At 44.1% G+C, this 17257-nt stretch overlaps 1 long non-coding RNA gene across 2 annotated transcripts in view; it reads right to left on the bottom strand.

Moving 5' to 3' along the window:
* Nucleotides 1-828: 828 nt before the first annotated feature.
* LOC135099913 (uncharacterized) overlaps nt 829-17257 on the bottom strand; it is a 160871-nt gene continuing 144442 nt past the window's right edge. For both annotated transcript variants that reach the window (XR_010268438.1, XR_010268437.1), the window contains exon 4: nt 829-1170. This is a non-coding gene — a long non-coding RNA (uncharacterized LOC135099913). The remainder of the gene's footprint in view (nt 1171-17257) is intronic.

The raw sequence follows: 17257 nt of genomic DNA, 5'->3' as shown, positions 1-17257 counted from the left end.
TCACACCATTTCCTCTTTAATGAGTCGCAACATGGGCCGGCAAGGCAGCGGACTCCCTCCCCTGGGCCTGGCCACTGGAAGGTGTCGCCGGGGGAGTGTAGGGGCGGGCTGCCTCTGGGAAATGACGACGTACTGGGGGAGGCGCAGCAAGACCGGTCACCCGCCGCCCACCGTTCGCGTTCTCAGATTACGAACGGACATTTCGCTTGCGCCATTAAGTGAAAATTATCTAATGAGCTGCACAACGAATCCTCAAACCGTTCCTGAAGTACGTTACGGTGAATGGCGCCTCGCGGGGAGGAGCTGAGGGAGTCGTCTTCAAGCACATGTGGTGAGTGTGGCGAGGAAGATCACGCGACTTCTTAAAAACTGCGTCAATAAAAAAATTCCATTAAGTAGCGTCAGATATATTTTCTACATAAAAAGAGAAAGTTAGATCGTTTTTTACCCGGAAATGAATGATCATATCCACATTTCTTAAGGTTATACATATGAGCATTCTACTGAACAAAACATGCATCGTATTGTTGAATTAATCACTTGACCGTGAATGTTTGTGTGTGTGTGTGTGTGTGTGTGTGTGTGTGTGTGTGTGTGTGTGTGTGTGTGTGTGTGTGTGTGTGTGTGTGTGTGTGTGTGTGTGTGTGTGTGTGTGTGTTTCCGTACATACACACAGTGTCATTCATGAAAAAGAACTGGACTAAGTATTGAAGTGCAATAGGAAAAAAAAAATTAGAGTCTTTTTCAGCATTATGATAACATGTCTTTATTTAAGTAAAAACATACAACCATGTTCCTAGGCACTTTACGAGAAAGAGAGAGAGAGAGAGAGAGAGAGAGAGAGAGAGAGAGAGAGAGAGAGAGAGAGAGAGAGAGAGAGAGAGAATACAGAGCAACACTTAAAACATCTCTTAAACCACCACCACCACCACCACTGCCGTCATCGATTAAAACCCTCACTGTTAGACAAAGACACCAAAAGAAAGAAAAAAAAAAAAGAAAGGAAAAACAGGACAATAGTTTAAAGCCCCGGTGGTCAGTGGTGCACCTGCCGTGAGCCGCGGGCTGACCAACAACTGACCAGTGGCCGAGGGATCCCGTTACGCTGCTCCCCCTCTCCTGTCCACTCTCCCTCTCTCAGTCTGTCTCTGCTCTTTTGGACGTCCCTCACTGCAGCAGAGACAAGGGGACTTTTTAGGTAGGAGGATGAGGCGAGTAAGAGTCAATGATCATGAGTTAACATTGTTTTTTACGTGAAGGAAAATAGGCAAAGAGTAAAGATATTAAGTAGAAGTAGGATGTCGCAAGGTTTCAAGACACTTATCTTCCTTCGGCAGTCTTTTGAGGAAATGGAACTTAAGTGGGCCTTTCTTTTTTCTAATAATTTTGTTGCCCTTGGCCAGTGACCCTTTTACATAATTTTAAAAAAAAGCAAACATTACAGTATAAAGATCGTAATGTGAGTCGTGTACTGCACAAGAGATTGGTTTTGGACAGTTTGGATTGACAGGCGCAAGTGAAATGGAGGAACAGCGGAGGCATTCACATTGTTACACTCTCGTTTATCAATTTGTTTTCTCGTTTATGCGCTCCAAGTGGAATTTCCTTACTCAATCAAAGGAGGAGAATGGTGAAGAGAGGGGGGAGAGAAAGATAAGGAGGCTGGGGTAAAGGAGGAAGAAGAGAAGGAGGAGGAGAAGAGCAGCAGCAGCAGCAGCAGCAGCAGCAGCCGTGATGGACGCGTCTTATCTCGCCTAAGAACCTGCTGGGTGCCTCCTCGTTACACCTGATCACCTCACCTTCTTGATCACCTGCCGCTAATTCACCCCTGATTACTCTAATGGGATGGGGCCGACCGCTATTGTGGGTAATTAAAAGCAGGAAAAGGAATTAAGAAATCACCATTAGCTCTCTCTATCGGTCATTAGTTCCTTGTTCCGTGTGCTTCAGCAAGGAGTGATTGAAATGTTTTCGGTTTTAACCCAGAAAATTGCCCTCACAGTAATACCATCTATTCTTTCCTTCCTCTCTGTCTCTCTCTCTCTCTCTCGTTTCCCCACAAGACGCGATGCAAGCAGCAGAAATTTTCTTAAGAAGCCAATTATGTGTCGTGAATGTGCCCTAATTGCTGCCCTCACACGCCGACGGGAGGTGATGAGGGTGAGAGCTTCTTTCTCCCCCCCTACCCCTACCTTTCTACGCGTTCCTACCCTTCCTACCCTCCCTCATCTTTCCTTGAGTAATGCCCACGTCGCAGTCTCCTCAGCACTCCGGAAGGACAGTAGCACCTGGCTCTTCCCAAAGCACGAGTCTCTCCCTCCCTGTTTATTGTTCGTTTTCTACCTTATTGTTTGAATGTTGAAATTTTGTACCTACTTGTAAGCTTAGAAGAATATGTAGGTAGATACACAAGTAGAATTTTGTTATACATGCAATAATGGAAAACTATTATCCTCTCAGAATCAACCTTGTGTGATGTGGACGACAGGCTCAGAAAAAAAAAAATAGATAAAACAATGAGGAAATAATAAAAAAAAGGAATATATACTAGAAAGAAAAATACGTACTAACGTCAGTATACAGTACATACGCAACTTGATAAATCAGTGTTAAAATACTGTTCACCTACAAATAAATACTTGCAAATTATCGAACACCACTAACTTTTTTCAGTTTTCATCTATAATTTTATCAAACTATACTACTACTACTACTACTACTGCTACTACTACTACTACTTCTTCTACTGTCCCCACACGGAAGCCCTAACCGAGCCCAATCCAGCCCACACGACTAGACTGCCCCATTCCTGGCCAACCACTAACCAGCGACCATCCCCCAACTCGCCGCGCCGGGCCCGTGATGCAGCGGCTGGCGGATCTTGTTTGTTTGGGCGGCGAGCTAATGAAGCAGTCACGCTATTTGTTGTCGAGGGGAAAAAAAAGAAGGCCCAGCTACCTGCTCCCAGACCCTGACCCATGGACGGGGGGAAAAAAAAAAAATTAAAAGAAAAAAAAAAAGCGCATAAAAAATAAGCCAGCATCCCGTTTTCTTTGGTAACATATTCTGTTCTTTAGAGAGCACGGTGAGTTTCGTGGTATACTGCTCAGGAATGAGGAGTTGTAGTTATTTCGTATTATTATTATTATTACTGCATTTTTTGTTCTGTCCTAGCAGAAGCATTAGGTAATTAAATCATCAAATGCTTACAAAAAGATACCATACAGAAGTGCCTATTATTTTTGTTTCATTGAAGCTTCTCCAAAACTAAACAAAAATGCGTATAACGTTTACTGTTTCACCATTTACTTCTAAACTCGTAACGCACAATAATATCAGCACCGCCATCATCTTTCTAATTTTTTTACTTTCTTATCTTATTATTCTTTCCATCTCTTATTTTCTGAGACAGTAAATTACGCTGTTTTTTTCTAAGTTTACTAGTGACTCCCCAGCTTCCTACATGCGTAATGAATTAATACTAATGATACTAATGATAAGAAGTCTGCTAGAAAGTCAATACTCCTCAATTTTTAGCAACATGACCACATAACACACTCCTCATGCTGCATCCCTCCCCCTTCCCCTTCCTTCACCTTCTCATCCCTCAGCTCCCCTCCCTCCCCCAGCAGCAGCAGCAGCAGCAGCAGCAGCAGCAGCGCCGGGCAGTGATGGACACACGGCGCCGGGAGTTTCATGGCTCCGCTACATTTTTCCCCATTATCTTTATCCTCCTGAAAGTTCTTAATGCTGTCAACTTTATTCCTCCACTGAGCCAACTTTTCTTTGACGCATAAATCCTCTCCATCCGCCGCCCTCTGCAGTCTGTCTTACATCCTCAGACATTAACAGCCTCGCCTTCCCCCGGGTTAGCGCCCTCCAGTGACCGCGCCTTCCACGGAGAATCTATCTGGGTTAGTAAAATTAATACCCAAGACCACCGCACATTTTTCAGCAAACCTCGACTTATGGTTCGGAAATAAATGGCCTCGGGTTACTCAGGGACACTAACACTTTAAAACTCCTGGGCGGGGGATTCGCGATGTGCACTTGTTTATGAATGAAACTTAATAAAGGATCTGCTGGAAGTGAAGGGCCGAGTCTTAAAGTGAGGCGAAGGATTTATTGGGTTTAGATTATGATGATAGTGTAGCAGTGTAGCTCAGTGAGGGATAATATGATATGATGAAAATAATATATAAATAAATAAATAAATAAATAAATAATAATAATGATAATAATAATAATAATAATAATAATAATAATAATAATAATAATAATAATAATAATAATAACAAAGAAAACAAAGAAACAAAGAAAGCAAACCCCGAAAAAATGCTGAATGAAGAAACTTAAACGAAAATCAAATTATATCATCAATAAATATCAATAAAATTCAAACACAAGAATAGACAAAAAAAAAAAAAAAAAGGCACGTGAATTTAGTGATTGGTGTTCGCGTCTAGAAACAGTTTAACATTTCCTTCCTTTTCTCCTCCCCGTGCATGGCTTTTCTCTCCTCCACTCCTCGCCAGTGATGACATTCATTCAAATATTATAATGCCTCTTGGCCTCGTCCTTCCCTGTGGCGACTAAGAGCGATAACTTCTCATTTTTATTCCTTTACACAATTTACTTTGAAACCAACCGCTGTGTTTATATTTTCATTAACTATACTTTACCACAACACACCTGTCTGCGTCTCTCTCTCTCTTTCTCTCTCTCTCTCTCTCTCTCTCTCTCTCTCTCTCTCTCTCTCTCTCTCTCTCTCTCTCTCTCTCTCTCTCCACGTTCCTCAAATCTTTACAATTATTTGCATGTTATCCGGAAGTTTTCACTCGGCGCATCACACTCCAGTCCGAGGCTGACTAATGTGGTAATTAACGCAGACTCCAGCCACTCTTTCTACACACACATTCACCCACACACACACAAACATACTTCACTTCGCCCTGTCTAAATATACAAATGATCTGAATATCTGAGAATTTCTGCGCCCCTTTTTCGAGAGCTGCGGATTACGTCTTGATCTCTCGGTGTCAGAATGGAGTCTTTAAGCATTCTGAAACGCACCAGGACACACTTTTCCCCTCTTAAAACCGTGCTCGTCACCCCTTCTCCCCTCAGAGGGCTGGCGGGCCGAGGGACGAGCGGTGCGCCTCCCCAGTCGAGTCTTCACCACAGAAAATGGACCCGCATGGACACCAGCCGCGTTCTCTCTCACACTGTCTGGTAAACTACTCTATATTGAGCCTCAGTGCATGGGGCTGTGTCTAATGCCTTAAAAAAGATATATGTGGTGGTTAAAGCATATACCTAATACGCAAAACATATCACTACCTCTGTGTGTCTATATTCAATGCACTCTCAGGGTTAGCAGCAATTGAAGGTAAAGTCGGAATTGATTTTAAGGCAGTGGATTTGAAATAAATTTATTGGTGTTTTTGTATTAATTATATGACGAGTATACAAAACGTTGTTCATATTAGTATTGGAAGAATGATTTTACGACTATTCTTTGTCCTCAACTATCAGTCTACCGAGCCAAGCAGGTTGATTTGTGGCTGCATCTTCAAGAAACCCAATATTCCTCCAAATACCTCATAAGGAGTGTTTTGTTGATAACCAATCGTGAACCAAGACCGAAACAACATTTAAGACATAACTAATATCGTTCCATCTTCGGAAACTCATGGATCAAGTAACATGCAGTGCTGACAGAAGCAGAAAATCAACAACATTAATCTCCGTTGAAATATGTTGGAGACCACTGGTTTTACGTGGAGCCCACACAATGGTAGATCACCTTCAGAAGCCAACTCGATATCTTCAGGTTTTCTCATCAGGAAATTCGAAAAGTACTGACTTCACCATACTCTATAGACTTCCTTATTCTAATGCTACATATAGAGACATTCTTTATTTATACTCTTTCTGGTGTCCTGACATACCCTACGTTCCACATCCCATCAGCACCCTCTCCTGTCCTCCCTCCCACCCTTCTCCACAAAAACCCATATATATATTATATTCTTCTTATAACACATCTCCTACCCTTCATACTTCTCTAACCTCCCTTTTAAACCATCCATACACTTTCAGCCTCCTCATAGCAATTGTACTTCCTTCCGTACACCCCCAGCCTCTCTCCTACCACAGATACGCCAAGTATCATCCTAATGTATCCAACACCTTCATCTCGACAATTGCATTCACTCACTCTCCGTCAGGTGAAGCCGAGTCGTGGAAGACAAATTCAATCAATAAGTCGCCGTAAATTAACTTTCGTCACTACAGCTCCGTCGACACGATTCCTGGCAAGTTAGAGAACACGTCTCCCGATGGAATACACATGCGCGGGGAGGGGATGTACAGGGCAGGTCATATGTACCGCTTGTTCTGACTGATGTGAGATGCAGGTAGAAAGAAAAACAGGTAGACAGTGAGGCAGGTAGACAGAGAACGCAATGACTGGGAAGGAACTAATGGTGCAAGAAGAAAGCGGGGACAGGTAAATATTATAAAGGTGTGAAGAAATAATATATGTAGGTTATCCGGAGAGAGAGAGAGAGAGAGAGAGAGAGAGAGAGAGAGAGAGAGAGAGAGAGAGAGAGAGAGAGAGAGAGCGTGTGTGTGTGTGTGTGTGTGTAATTTAGTAATGCATCTTTAAATTTATGACTGTACTTGTGTTATCGTATTATCAGCTAGTATTATTATTCCTGAAATAACATTATCTGGAAAATCATCCGAGAATGCATAAACTAAACCGCATGCAGTACAATCATTACCACATCAAGACCCACAAGACTTCTAAAACTCAGACAGTTCACAACCACTCTTTAACACCGATCCGTCATGGAAAGAGGAAATTTTCATCCACTTAATTGGTTCAACAAAGGTGAAGGCGTTACAGGTAAGTGTGCACACCTGCTATTATTGCCACACACGGATTTAATCAGTGTAATAATGGCGGGGGTGGGGAGGCGTTGCTGAGTGATCCATCTTGAGGATAAATAAAGTCTGAGGTGAAAGGTTGACTCCCGCAGCCTGACGCAGAACAGTTTTTCATAACAGGAAATAATCTATCATCAGGTGTGATGGATGACGCGCCTTAGGTTCCAATCCTGCTAAATATTCAGGTTCTTAATAACAGCGAGCGACGGGTGTCCGCCAGATGCACGGAGGACGCCACGCCGCCAGGAAGGAGAGAGCCACCATCCCTTATTTTCCCCGTGAAGCACAACAGGGAAACAAGAAAGGAATTAATAAACGAAATATTATATCCCACATTCAGCTCAGTCATTTCCCACAGACAGAGCCCCGTCAAGGCCACCTCCTCTTTGCAGGGCGCGAACGCAACATGATTTTAAGCCGTAGCACAATCGCCCCTCTCAGCACGCTCATAAATACAGCGCTATGACCAAGACATCGGCAAATCCATACGCATGTAAAGCGGGACGGGACCCACTCAGGAGTTTTCCCCGTCCACCCTCCCGCTCAAAGTTTCCTGATACGGTTCACACAATAAACCGTATTACCATCGTCACAAAGTACAATACAGCCATTACGGAGACCGGGCGTGTGGCAGCTGGGGAGGTGGATGAGGCAGGGCATATTACCGGGCCCGTGCCGCCAACACTGAGGCCCCGCCAACCAGTCCGCCTATGCAGAACGGCTCCACTGTTATGCAAATGGGGCAATCAGCACTACCTAACACTGCAGTTTAGGCAGGAGAGTTCGCCCCTCCTCAGTGCCCTAGTCCCGCCCCGCTGTCCTCGGCCGGGCGATCACTCCTCCGCCGCCTCACGCCACTGCCCATGCACGGCCCTGGAGCACCGCCACACACACACACACCACCTAGACTTATACGATGTCACGTCCTTCACGCACCCACGGCCTCCACACCCCATCAAGATCTCTTTACTGTACCACCACCTCCTCTGGCCCTCACATCTCCAGCCATCACACCCCTCACAACCTTCTTACTCAATGGCAACCAAGCTCCGCACTTCTCCACACTCCCTTAACTGCCTTCTCCCTCCCTTTACACCTTCCACTCTGCACCTCCACCTCCACCTTTCATCAGCACACGCTTACTTACACCAACACCAAGCACTCCGAGGCAAGGGAACTCAACATACTCGAGTGCCTTTCTGAAAATGTTCTCCGACACACCTGACCCACGCAGTCCCGCCCCTTGAGGCAGCACACAGCCCTTCCACGCTGAACGACTCCTCAATAAAGCCCTCTGCGTCTGGGCCTCTTTACTTTGTCAACCCTCGGCCCTGTCATAGCCGGCTAATCAAGTTCTCCAGCCGGCCCTGTCCCCTAAGACGGGCGGGAGGGCATGGCAAACAAGAGCTGGTGAGAGGGAAGGAGAGTGGGGAAGGGAAAATGAAGGGAGGATAACAGAGAGAGAGAGAGAGAGAGAGAGAGAGAGAGAACTAGGAATGGAAGGATGCTCCGCCATCTATGCAAATGTTCGATGTTCTACCGAGTATTTTTTGCTATAGCCTATTTTGAATATCCAATACCTGACCATCACTTTTTATCGGACTTGATTAGCATACCACTGCCTGGGAGGCTGCGTGGCGCTGGCGGCAGCTTGGGGGGAGGGGGACGTCCAGCATTTTTTTTCCTTCCCCTTCCATTTTTTTTTCTGTGTACTTTGTTCCTATAACGCAACATCGACCAAGAATCCAAGTCCGAGGAGGGAATGAAAAAATAATATCGATTTTCAGATACGCTTCATGCACGCTGGACCAGCAACAGTATCGGGTGTCCCTGTAAACTAATGTTATTTGTTACGAGTGAATCTGTGGTATGCCAGCAGTCAGTGTCCCGCCATCCAGCAACGCACGCATAGAGCAAGAGCGAGAACGAGAACGAGAACGAGAACGAGAGAGAGAGAGAGAGAGAGAGAGAGAGAGAGAGAGAGAGAGAGAGAGAGAGAGAGAGAGAGAGAGAGAGAGAGAGAGAGAGAGAGAGAGAGAGAGAGAGATAGCTGTTCCCTCCTCCTCTTCCTGCTCCTCCTAGTGACACTCGGTCCTATTGAAGAGTGAGGTGAATGGAAGGCGTTTGTCCTCAAGTGTTTTATTGAAGTACGAGGAGTCTGGTGTGGCCGGCCAGTATGGTGGTGGTGGTGGTGGTGGTGGTGGTGGTGGTGGTGGTGGCTGTGACCAGGACCTAAGGGGAGCATAAGGTTACGACAATACGAGGACTGTGGTTAATGATGATAATACTGAAATAAGGTACCATGTAAGAGCTTTGTGGTAAATATACTGTAGGATGAAAGTTGTGATTAGTATGTTAGTGTGACAAAGTGCATGCAGTAGTGATGTGTTAGGTTAGTCACTTGATCTGGGCAATTTAATGAGAGCAGAGGAATGAGTCAGTGTTATGAGGGAGTGTAATGAGGGAGGAAATTGTGTTGTATGGGCGGTGTGTATGGTAGCAGCCGTGGCATGCAAACTACTATACGTATATCAGTGTTTGGGTGGAGGAGTGATGTTACGTAGATGTAATAGTGGTGGCGTGAGAGTGATGATGGGTGTTTGTAGAGGAGTGGTGAGTGGTGATGGTGGAGTGGGGATTAAAGGTACCTGTGTGTGGAGGAATGAAGCCATGCATGTAGAAGGGTGGTAGAGGGATGGGAAGTGAACAGCGCTATGCATGTGGAGGGGTAACGAGTGATGGGAGCCGTGTGTGGAGGGATGGTGCATGAGTATAAACTATTAAGGAAAGATGGCTATACATGTGGAGAGGCTGAGAAAAAGAGCGAGACGTGTAATGCTGACTGTATGTGCGTGTGTGCGCGTGTGGAGGAGCGGAAGGAGTAATGGTATCTGAGTATGGAGGGGAAGTGGAGGTTGGTGGAGGAGCCGGAGGTCGTTACCCCACACCCTGGCCGCCCCGGGACACCATAACGTCGCCATGCTGCTGCCCCCTTGATCAATGCCTGCACTATTTCGATCGATCTCTGCATACTTCCCCCACTCATTGGACATTCGCTCTGCAATTGATGACGGCAGGACGCCACGCTGGCTGAGGGAGGCACGAACACGGGGAAATGAAGGGCCACTAACCAGACAGACGAACACTGAATGGAAAATAGAGATGCATTCAAACTAAGATATAAAATCCACAATATTACATAGAAAAATAGGTTGTTGGTGACTGAAAGTTATTAATAGCTTGGTAATCTTAAAGAAAGGTAAAAAAAAATATAATAGATCAATTAAAATCAACAATAGTTAGCATTCAAACCAATAACAAAATAAAACCGAAATACCACATAGAAAATACAAGTCATTGGTAGTTGAACATTATTAAAAACTTGGCTGTTTAGATTATGATGAAACAAAATCGAGGTATTAAGTAAAATTACCAACACTAATAAAAAATAAAAGCAATAATACTACAAAGAAAAAAAATCATGATTGAAAATTATTAATACCTTGGTTATTTCGAAGAAAGTAAACAACATAAGAGGGATTAGGTAACACTGGCAACACCTAACATTCAAACTAATACCAAATAACAGCAACAATAATTAATACCTTGGTTATTTGGAGGGAGGCAAAAACATAATAGAGAGATTAAGTTAGATTAGCAGTAGTTCCCGTGGCCGCTCGGGTGGAGGAAGGCGCCTTGAGGGGGAAGGAAGGTAAGGAGGGAAATGTAATGGACCAAAACTGACTTAATTCCATCTTTCTCCTCCGGCGAAGCATATAAGTGACTAAAACCCTTCCCTCACCCCAGATTTCTTTACACTTATCCACTTTACGGGAATTAAACGTAATGGAGATTCTTTAGTCACGTGTAACTTAGCGGCGCATTGCGTGTGTGTGTGTTTGTGTGTGTGTGTGTGTGTGTGTGTGTGTGTGTGTGTGTGTGTGTGTGTGTGTGTGTGTGTGTGTGTGTGTGTGTGTGTGTGTGTGTGTGTGTGTGCTTGTTTGTTGTTTATATGACTTAATTTTCTAAAGGCTAGTACTTGGAAATAAGGAAAAAATATTAGAAAACAAGTATTTGACATCACTGCAATAATTATCAGAAAAGTTCAATAAATCTATGGGCACCAACATTCCTCTGAACTTATTATAGGGAGAGAGTTTAGGAAGCAGAAAATTCAGCCTAAACTGGGACTGAGATACTTTTACTCTTTTTTCTAAGGTTTAAATGTCTTGATTCTCACCTTCTTCAGGAGTTCATGTCGTGAGTAAGGTGAATGAGATATGAAGGTTTTGAGGGGGTTAGCCTGAAGCAGACGGACAGCTGATAGATAACTGGAAAGATTATAGTTATATATAGCTAGGGATTCATTGTGTTAATAAATCTACATTAATAAATCTACAGTAAGTAGTGTTTATTGCAATATGCTCCGAGGATGGTACAGCCTGATCATATATGCCATCTCAAATATATATTATACTTAACATCTGCCTTTGCATAGAGTAACAGGCTTGGTGTGGCCTTGTGTGATACTGCGGTGGCATTGCAATTGATGATAAGGGTGATGAAGATAAACAAGATATAAAATAGGAGGACTAATCTATCTTTCTCCATGTCCTCTTCCACCCTTCCGTCTTCCAGTCCTTCCCGGCATCACACCCCTCCCTCACCTCCCACCACCCACCTAGAGGAACCTTTCCACTCCACTCACTCAACTTCGAGTAAACTTTTTCGCCAACTTTTTATCGATAGAGGACGTCTGAGCTGGATGTTTCCTGTCTGAATCTCCTTTGGCTCTCTATTACCTTTACCTTTAACAAGGTGTCGTGCCCCTCAGGACCTTAGCGACCCTTTCCCTCCCTTCTCTCCCTTATCTACAGCACTCCAGCAGCATTGCCTCCCACTCCCATCGTTCTCACCAAGCCGTTCATAAACTCCCCTGGGTCTTCTTGAATCTCTATTACAGTCATCATCATTTCAGTAAGAGAGTTGGTATAAGGAAACTGAAAGAGTATTATATAATATTTCCTTTCGTTTCGACTACACGTCTTCCTCAGTAACTTATAATGAACTTGTATCGAAACGGAATTATTTCGTTTCTTTTTGCACCGTCTTGTATACTCAGTAACAGGAAAACATGGTATAGGGGAGCTCCGATTACAATATATTCCCTTATGTCTCAACTACAGGTCTTTTTCAGAAACTTATAAAGAACTTGTGTCGATATAGAATTATTTAGCTGTTTGTAAAATCTTAAATGTCACACTCTTTAACTTACGGGTAATGAATAACACAATTAGCATTAAATATACAAAGTTTTTTTTTTTATCTAAATTGAATACCTGAACTGCCTCGGATCGACAGTTGCTATACACCTTTATTTAGTGGCTGTAAACTTGTTCAAATAATGGCATAAACTTATCAAGTTACAAACTTGTATTAACTTAACTCATTGCAGAATTTGACTTACATTAGAGCGACAAAAAAAAAAGTTTGTTGGGATTTTTTCTGTCTACTTAGGACGTAATTTCAACTTGAACTTCATTTGCCAGAGAGAGAAATAAGAGAGGGGAGGACAAATAATGCACGTCGGCCCTTGCTTCCCCTCCCTGTCGAAGATTAACCTGCGACAGTGCGGTAAGTAAGAGGCGGCAGCGGGAATGGTGTATGACGGACTAATGGGAGCCAGAAGGTCAAAGGTCAAGGGGCATTAAGAGTCTAACAGTCTTAAGTCAGGAACGAAGATGTTGACATGCTCCTTCCTTATCCCCTTCCCCCCTTCACCCCTTTATTATCTTCTTGTGTTTTCTGTTTACCGCACGAGAATGGAGGAAGAGGAGAAGGACGAAGACTACAAAGATGAGGAGGAGGAGGAAGACGACGAGAACAGATACTAAAAGATCAGTCGTTGTCTACTAAATAGATGCAATGGGTAAGCAAAATGTGAGGAATAACAGGAGAAAAACGCCAAAACATCGGCCAAGAGAACCGGGAGGACGAAGACAAGATGAGGAAGAAAAGGGCGAAATAGATAAAGAGGACCAGGAGGTTGCGGAGGAGGTAAGACAATCACGAGATGATACACGAAGAATGAGGAATAGGAGAAGGAGGAGGAGGAAGATAAGATGCGTGAAGAAGAGAAGGAGAAGGAGGATAGGGAGCAGGAGGAAGAGGAGGAAGAGGTTTACGTATAGGAGAGACTCACGTATGTACATACATACAGACAGACTATGAGGGAGGCGAAGCGGCCATCACGACCCTCACTCCGGTTGACAGGTGGGAGGAGGAGGAGGAGGAGGAGGAGGAGGAGGAGGAGGAAACGATGGAAGAGGAAGGAAACAGAGGAAAGGGGATGTGAAGGGAAGGGAGGGGAAAGCGAATGGCTGAGAGGCGGAGGGCGAGGAAGGCGAGGAAGGGGAGGGGCGAGGGCGCTTCGACACACCTTGAGTGGCACGTAATCTGCAGACCCAAATGAAGGCGTCCGGGGCAAGACAGAGCCGAGCCAAAGAGGCGCCGAGACGGGGGCGTTGCTAAGTCGCCAATGGATAATCCCCAGTTAAAGTTACTCCCTACATTACAATCTCTCTCTCTCTCTCTCTCTCTCTCTCTCTCTCTCTCTCTCTCTCTCTCTCTCTCTCTCTCTCTCTCTCTCTCTCTCTCTTGTAGTTTCGCCAACAGGAAGGTTTAGGAATAAAAAAAGTAAAAAAAAAAAACCTTACTGCGTCTCGTAAATCCGTCCCGAGGCGTCTACGGAACTGCCATGATCTTCATACTTCTCAACGTCACTCTGAATTCCCAGCCACTAATATACCCCTAAATGATGCGGCGGGTTTTCACGACGTGAGTGATGAATTAGTGGCACTGCAATAGGAAATGTTTGATCCTTGAAGCCAAATATCACGATCTGATCTAACTCCACAACACTCTAACACCATATAATGCCTTTCACATGAATTTGGATTCTCACTGAAATTCCAATTAAGGGATTGGATCTGGGCTGGAAGATCCAAGAGGGCGGGTTCTCGGCCTTGGAGCCCAAGCCTTAAGAGCGCCAGCCAGCCGTGTCTCTTCTGCCTCGACACCTTAAGATGGGTTCCGGAAAGCAATCCAGGCTAAAGACGGATGGCAGTAATCGCACAGCATCGCGCTCTGAGGTACTCAATCCTCAGTTCTCATCCAGAGGTGATCTCCCCCTCCACCACTACCTCCACCTCTACCTCCACCCCACCCCCTCCTCCTCCTCCTCCTCCTCCTCCCCCTCCTCCTCCTCCTTCCCGCCTCCTCCTCGCAGGTAACAGCGGCCGGCCAATCACAGGCGAGGAGGGAGGAGGGGCGGACTGGAATGACCTGGCACTGGGAGTCGTAGCTTCCGGTGATACCATCAGCTTAACGAGCGACGAAGTGACTGTCACGGCCGATAGTGAAGGAGAATTTTGTCTTGGTTTATCGTTGGCGGAGTCCGGGAGCTGATTATGGGAAGCAACACGTGCCGGGCGTCGCCGGCACACACACACACACACATGCACGCACGCACAGACACACAGCGAGCAATGACTAACGCGAGAAGTAACTGTGTTAATATCTAATTAGAGAGTGACGTCATGCGTTGCAGCCCAATTACGGCCACTAAGAGCCAAGGTTTAGTCAAGGCTGACGAGCTAGGGCGTCTCGCCCCGCCCCACCCCGCCCCACCTTGCTTGCTTGCCTCCGGGTGACGCTCAGCTCCCAAGCAACGGCGTGGTGGGAAACGAACCCCGGGTAGCAATGATATACACAGCTATATGATCATAATGAGCAGGGCAGCGCACCACTGTCTTCTTCATGACATTAGTACGCTGAATAATTCGTATTATAGTATACTGGCTACCGTAACCTTTGCCCACTGTCTAACAGAACAGGAGGAGAGCGGCGACGACAGTAATGATGATGACAACTACCACATGAATGTCAAAGAAAAGAAAGTAAAAAAAAAGAATATATATATATATACTTATAGTGACTATAATACTAATGTATAGTAACGTAATTTAATGTCAAAGTTAGCTGGTCATGAAGGTCACTGTGTTGTTGTCCTGTTGGTCTTTGACAAAACTAACAGACATTTTTTTTTTTTTTTACTTGAATAAACGTTTCAGGAAAAGGCACTTCTTATCCTCAGATAAAACTGCAAAATACAATGAATGCAGTTTTTACCTGAGGATGGAAAGTACCTTTTCCGGAAACGTTAATTCAAGATAAAAAAGAAAAGTTTTATTAGTTTTATAAAAGACAGGACAACACACAGATCTTCATATTTGGTGAACTTTGACATTACATCACTGTTCACTAACATTCCCTTTACTAAACCTGTAAAGGAAAAGGATGTCGTGTAGGAGATGACACGTTCACGAAACATTTGTAATTATGTTGAAAGTATATCATTGTATCCCCAAGAACGATCACCAAAAGTTTTCTATGCGTGTGTATGTGTGTCTTTTTTTTATTATTTCTTTTCTTTCATGATCCAGCAGGAGTACAGCAAACAACGTATTTTCCCCCACGGATGACAAAATTCCCCCGTCTGCACATCGCCTCCCCAAGAGCAGCGCAGGAACACGTGGGCCGCTGTTTGCTCACCCAGAAAGGACCACTTTGTTGGCTCACGTGGACTTTTTAACCAAACATTTTTAATCACATAATATTTTAATACAAGTTTGGTAACTGTGAAACATTGAACCCCATGAAAAAAAGAAACCCAATTTTACGCAGGTCTTCTATACACGGTTTGATCCTCGATAAGTTGTACAAAGTTGGTCTTATGTAGTTCGTCTTCCCCTTAGGGTGTAATGGAGACGGGGCCGCTATGGGGAGAGCTTGCCGCTTGTCTGACCCACTCTTTAAAAACACCAAAACATTCTCCCAGCCGCAAACAACTTTATTTCTCACTACCTAATACCTTTTTTTTTTATTATTATTTTTTTTTTCTACGAGTTTCAGGTTAAGTGAGCTCCTCGCATGATTAAGTATTCAGTTTTGTATCAGCACGAGTTAAAAGTTTGGTGCAGCGTTTTCACACACACACACACACACACACACACACACACACACACACACACACACACACACACACACACACACACACACACACACACACACACACACATTGCGAGGCCGGCGGCGTGTTGCTGCTTAATGGAAGAAGATGGACGCTTAGCAGAGGCACTCAATTTTTCCCCTCCACTACTTCACCGCGTGGTAGAAAATGCAAGTCTTTGAAGCCACCCATAAAAATACTGGACGCTTATATACGTCACCTAATCTTAAAATGTAGGTAGCCCTAATAAACTGCTCCCTAACATAAAATTAATTTTACTCGTTTTTATTAATTCTTTTGTTCTAATCCTGCAGGCGATCAGTATCTTATCTATCTCTCTTCCTGAAAGCAGTATTCTACGTTAGTTAATTACTCAGGCGTACTTAACTTCCTAAAATAATTAAGGACGACGATTTATTCCTTTTTAAGTATCCTTGGTTAGGTTAGGTTAGGTTAAGTAAGGTTAGATTAAAGTTAGGTTAGGTTAGATAAGGTTAGGTTAGGTTAGGTTAGGTTTAGGTTAGGTTAGGTTAGGTTAAGTAAGGTTAGGTTTAGGTTAGGTTAGGTTAAGTTAGGTTAGGTTAGGTTAGGTTAGGCTAAGTAAGATTAGGTCAGGTTAGGTTAGGTTAAGTTAAGTTAGGTTTAGGTTATTTAAATACACTTTACATTCCTCAGCATCCTAAAGTATTGAATCCAAGAGCTATACTTTTCAATTACCTTCCCGCATTTGACAAAGGGAATGACCTACTCTTTCTTAACCATTTTCTAACAGTACTTGATATCATTCACTCAGCAACGCCAGGATGTCACTTCAGTTCCTGTCACACTCAAGAACAATATATTATGCATTCATCTACGTGCTTCAGAAGGAACTATTCACTCTCTCTAAACATCCCATAACAGAACTCTACGTCAGGCTGGCACTTTACTTTCTTTCACGCTCAGTAATCGCAGTTTCCATTAACGTTTTTTTCCCCTTCACTGATCAGGAATACTTTATTTATTTTATTTTTTTTTATTTTTAACATCTTACAGTATTCTACATCACACAATACCACCACCCCCCCATTGTACTTTCCTTTCTTTCACACTCAAGAATCGTAGTTTGCATTTATGTTTTTTACTCGACAGGAGGGCAGGAAAAAAAATCTGTCCATGGAAAGGGTTGGAGGAAACTGTTGTAGCCTCCTAACACCTTTGCTCGTCTGCTTCCTGCTGGTGGGCGGAAGTGGG

This window comes from Scylla paramamosain, chromosome 4 (assembly GCF_035594125.1).
Source record: "Scylla paramamosain isolate STU-SP2022 chromosome 4, ASM3559412v1, whole genome shotgun sequence".
Classification (NCBI taxonomy): Eukaryota; Metazoa; Arthropoda; class Malacostraca; order Decapoda; family Portunidae; genus Scylla; species Scylla paramamosain.
The sequence above is the reverse complement of the archived record's forward strand: the minus strand, read 5'-3'. Positions and strand labels throughout refer to the sequence as shown.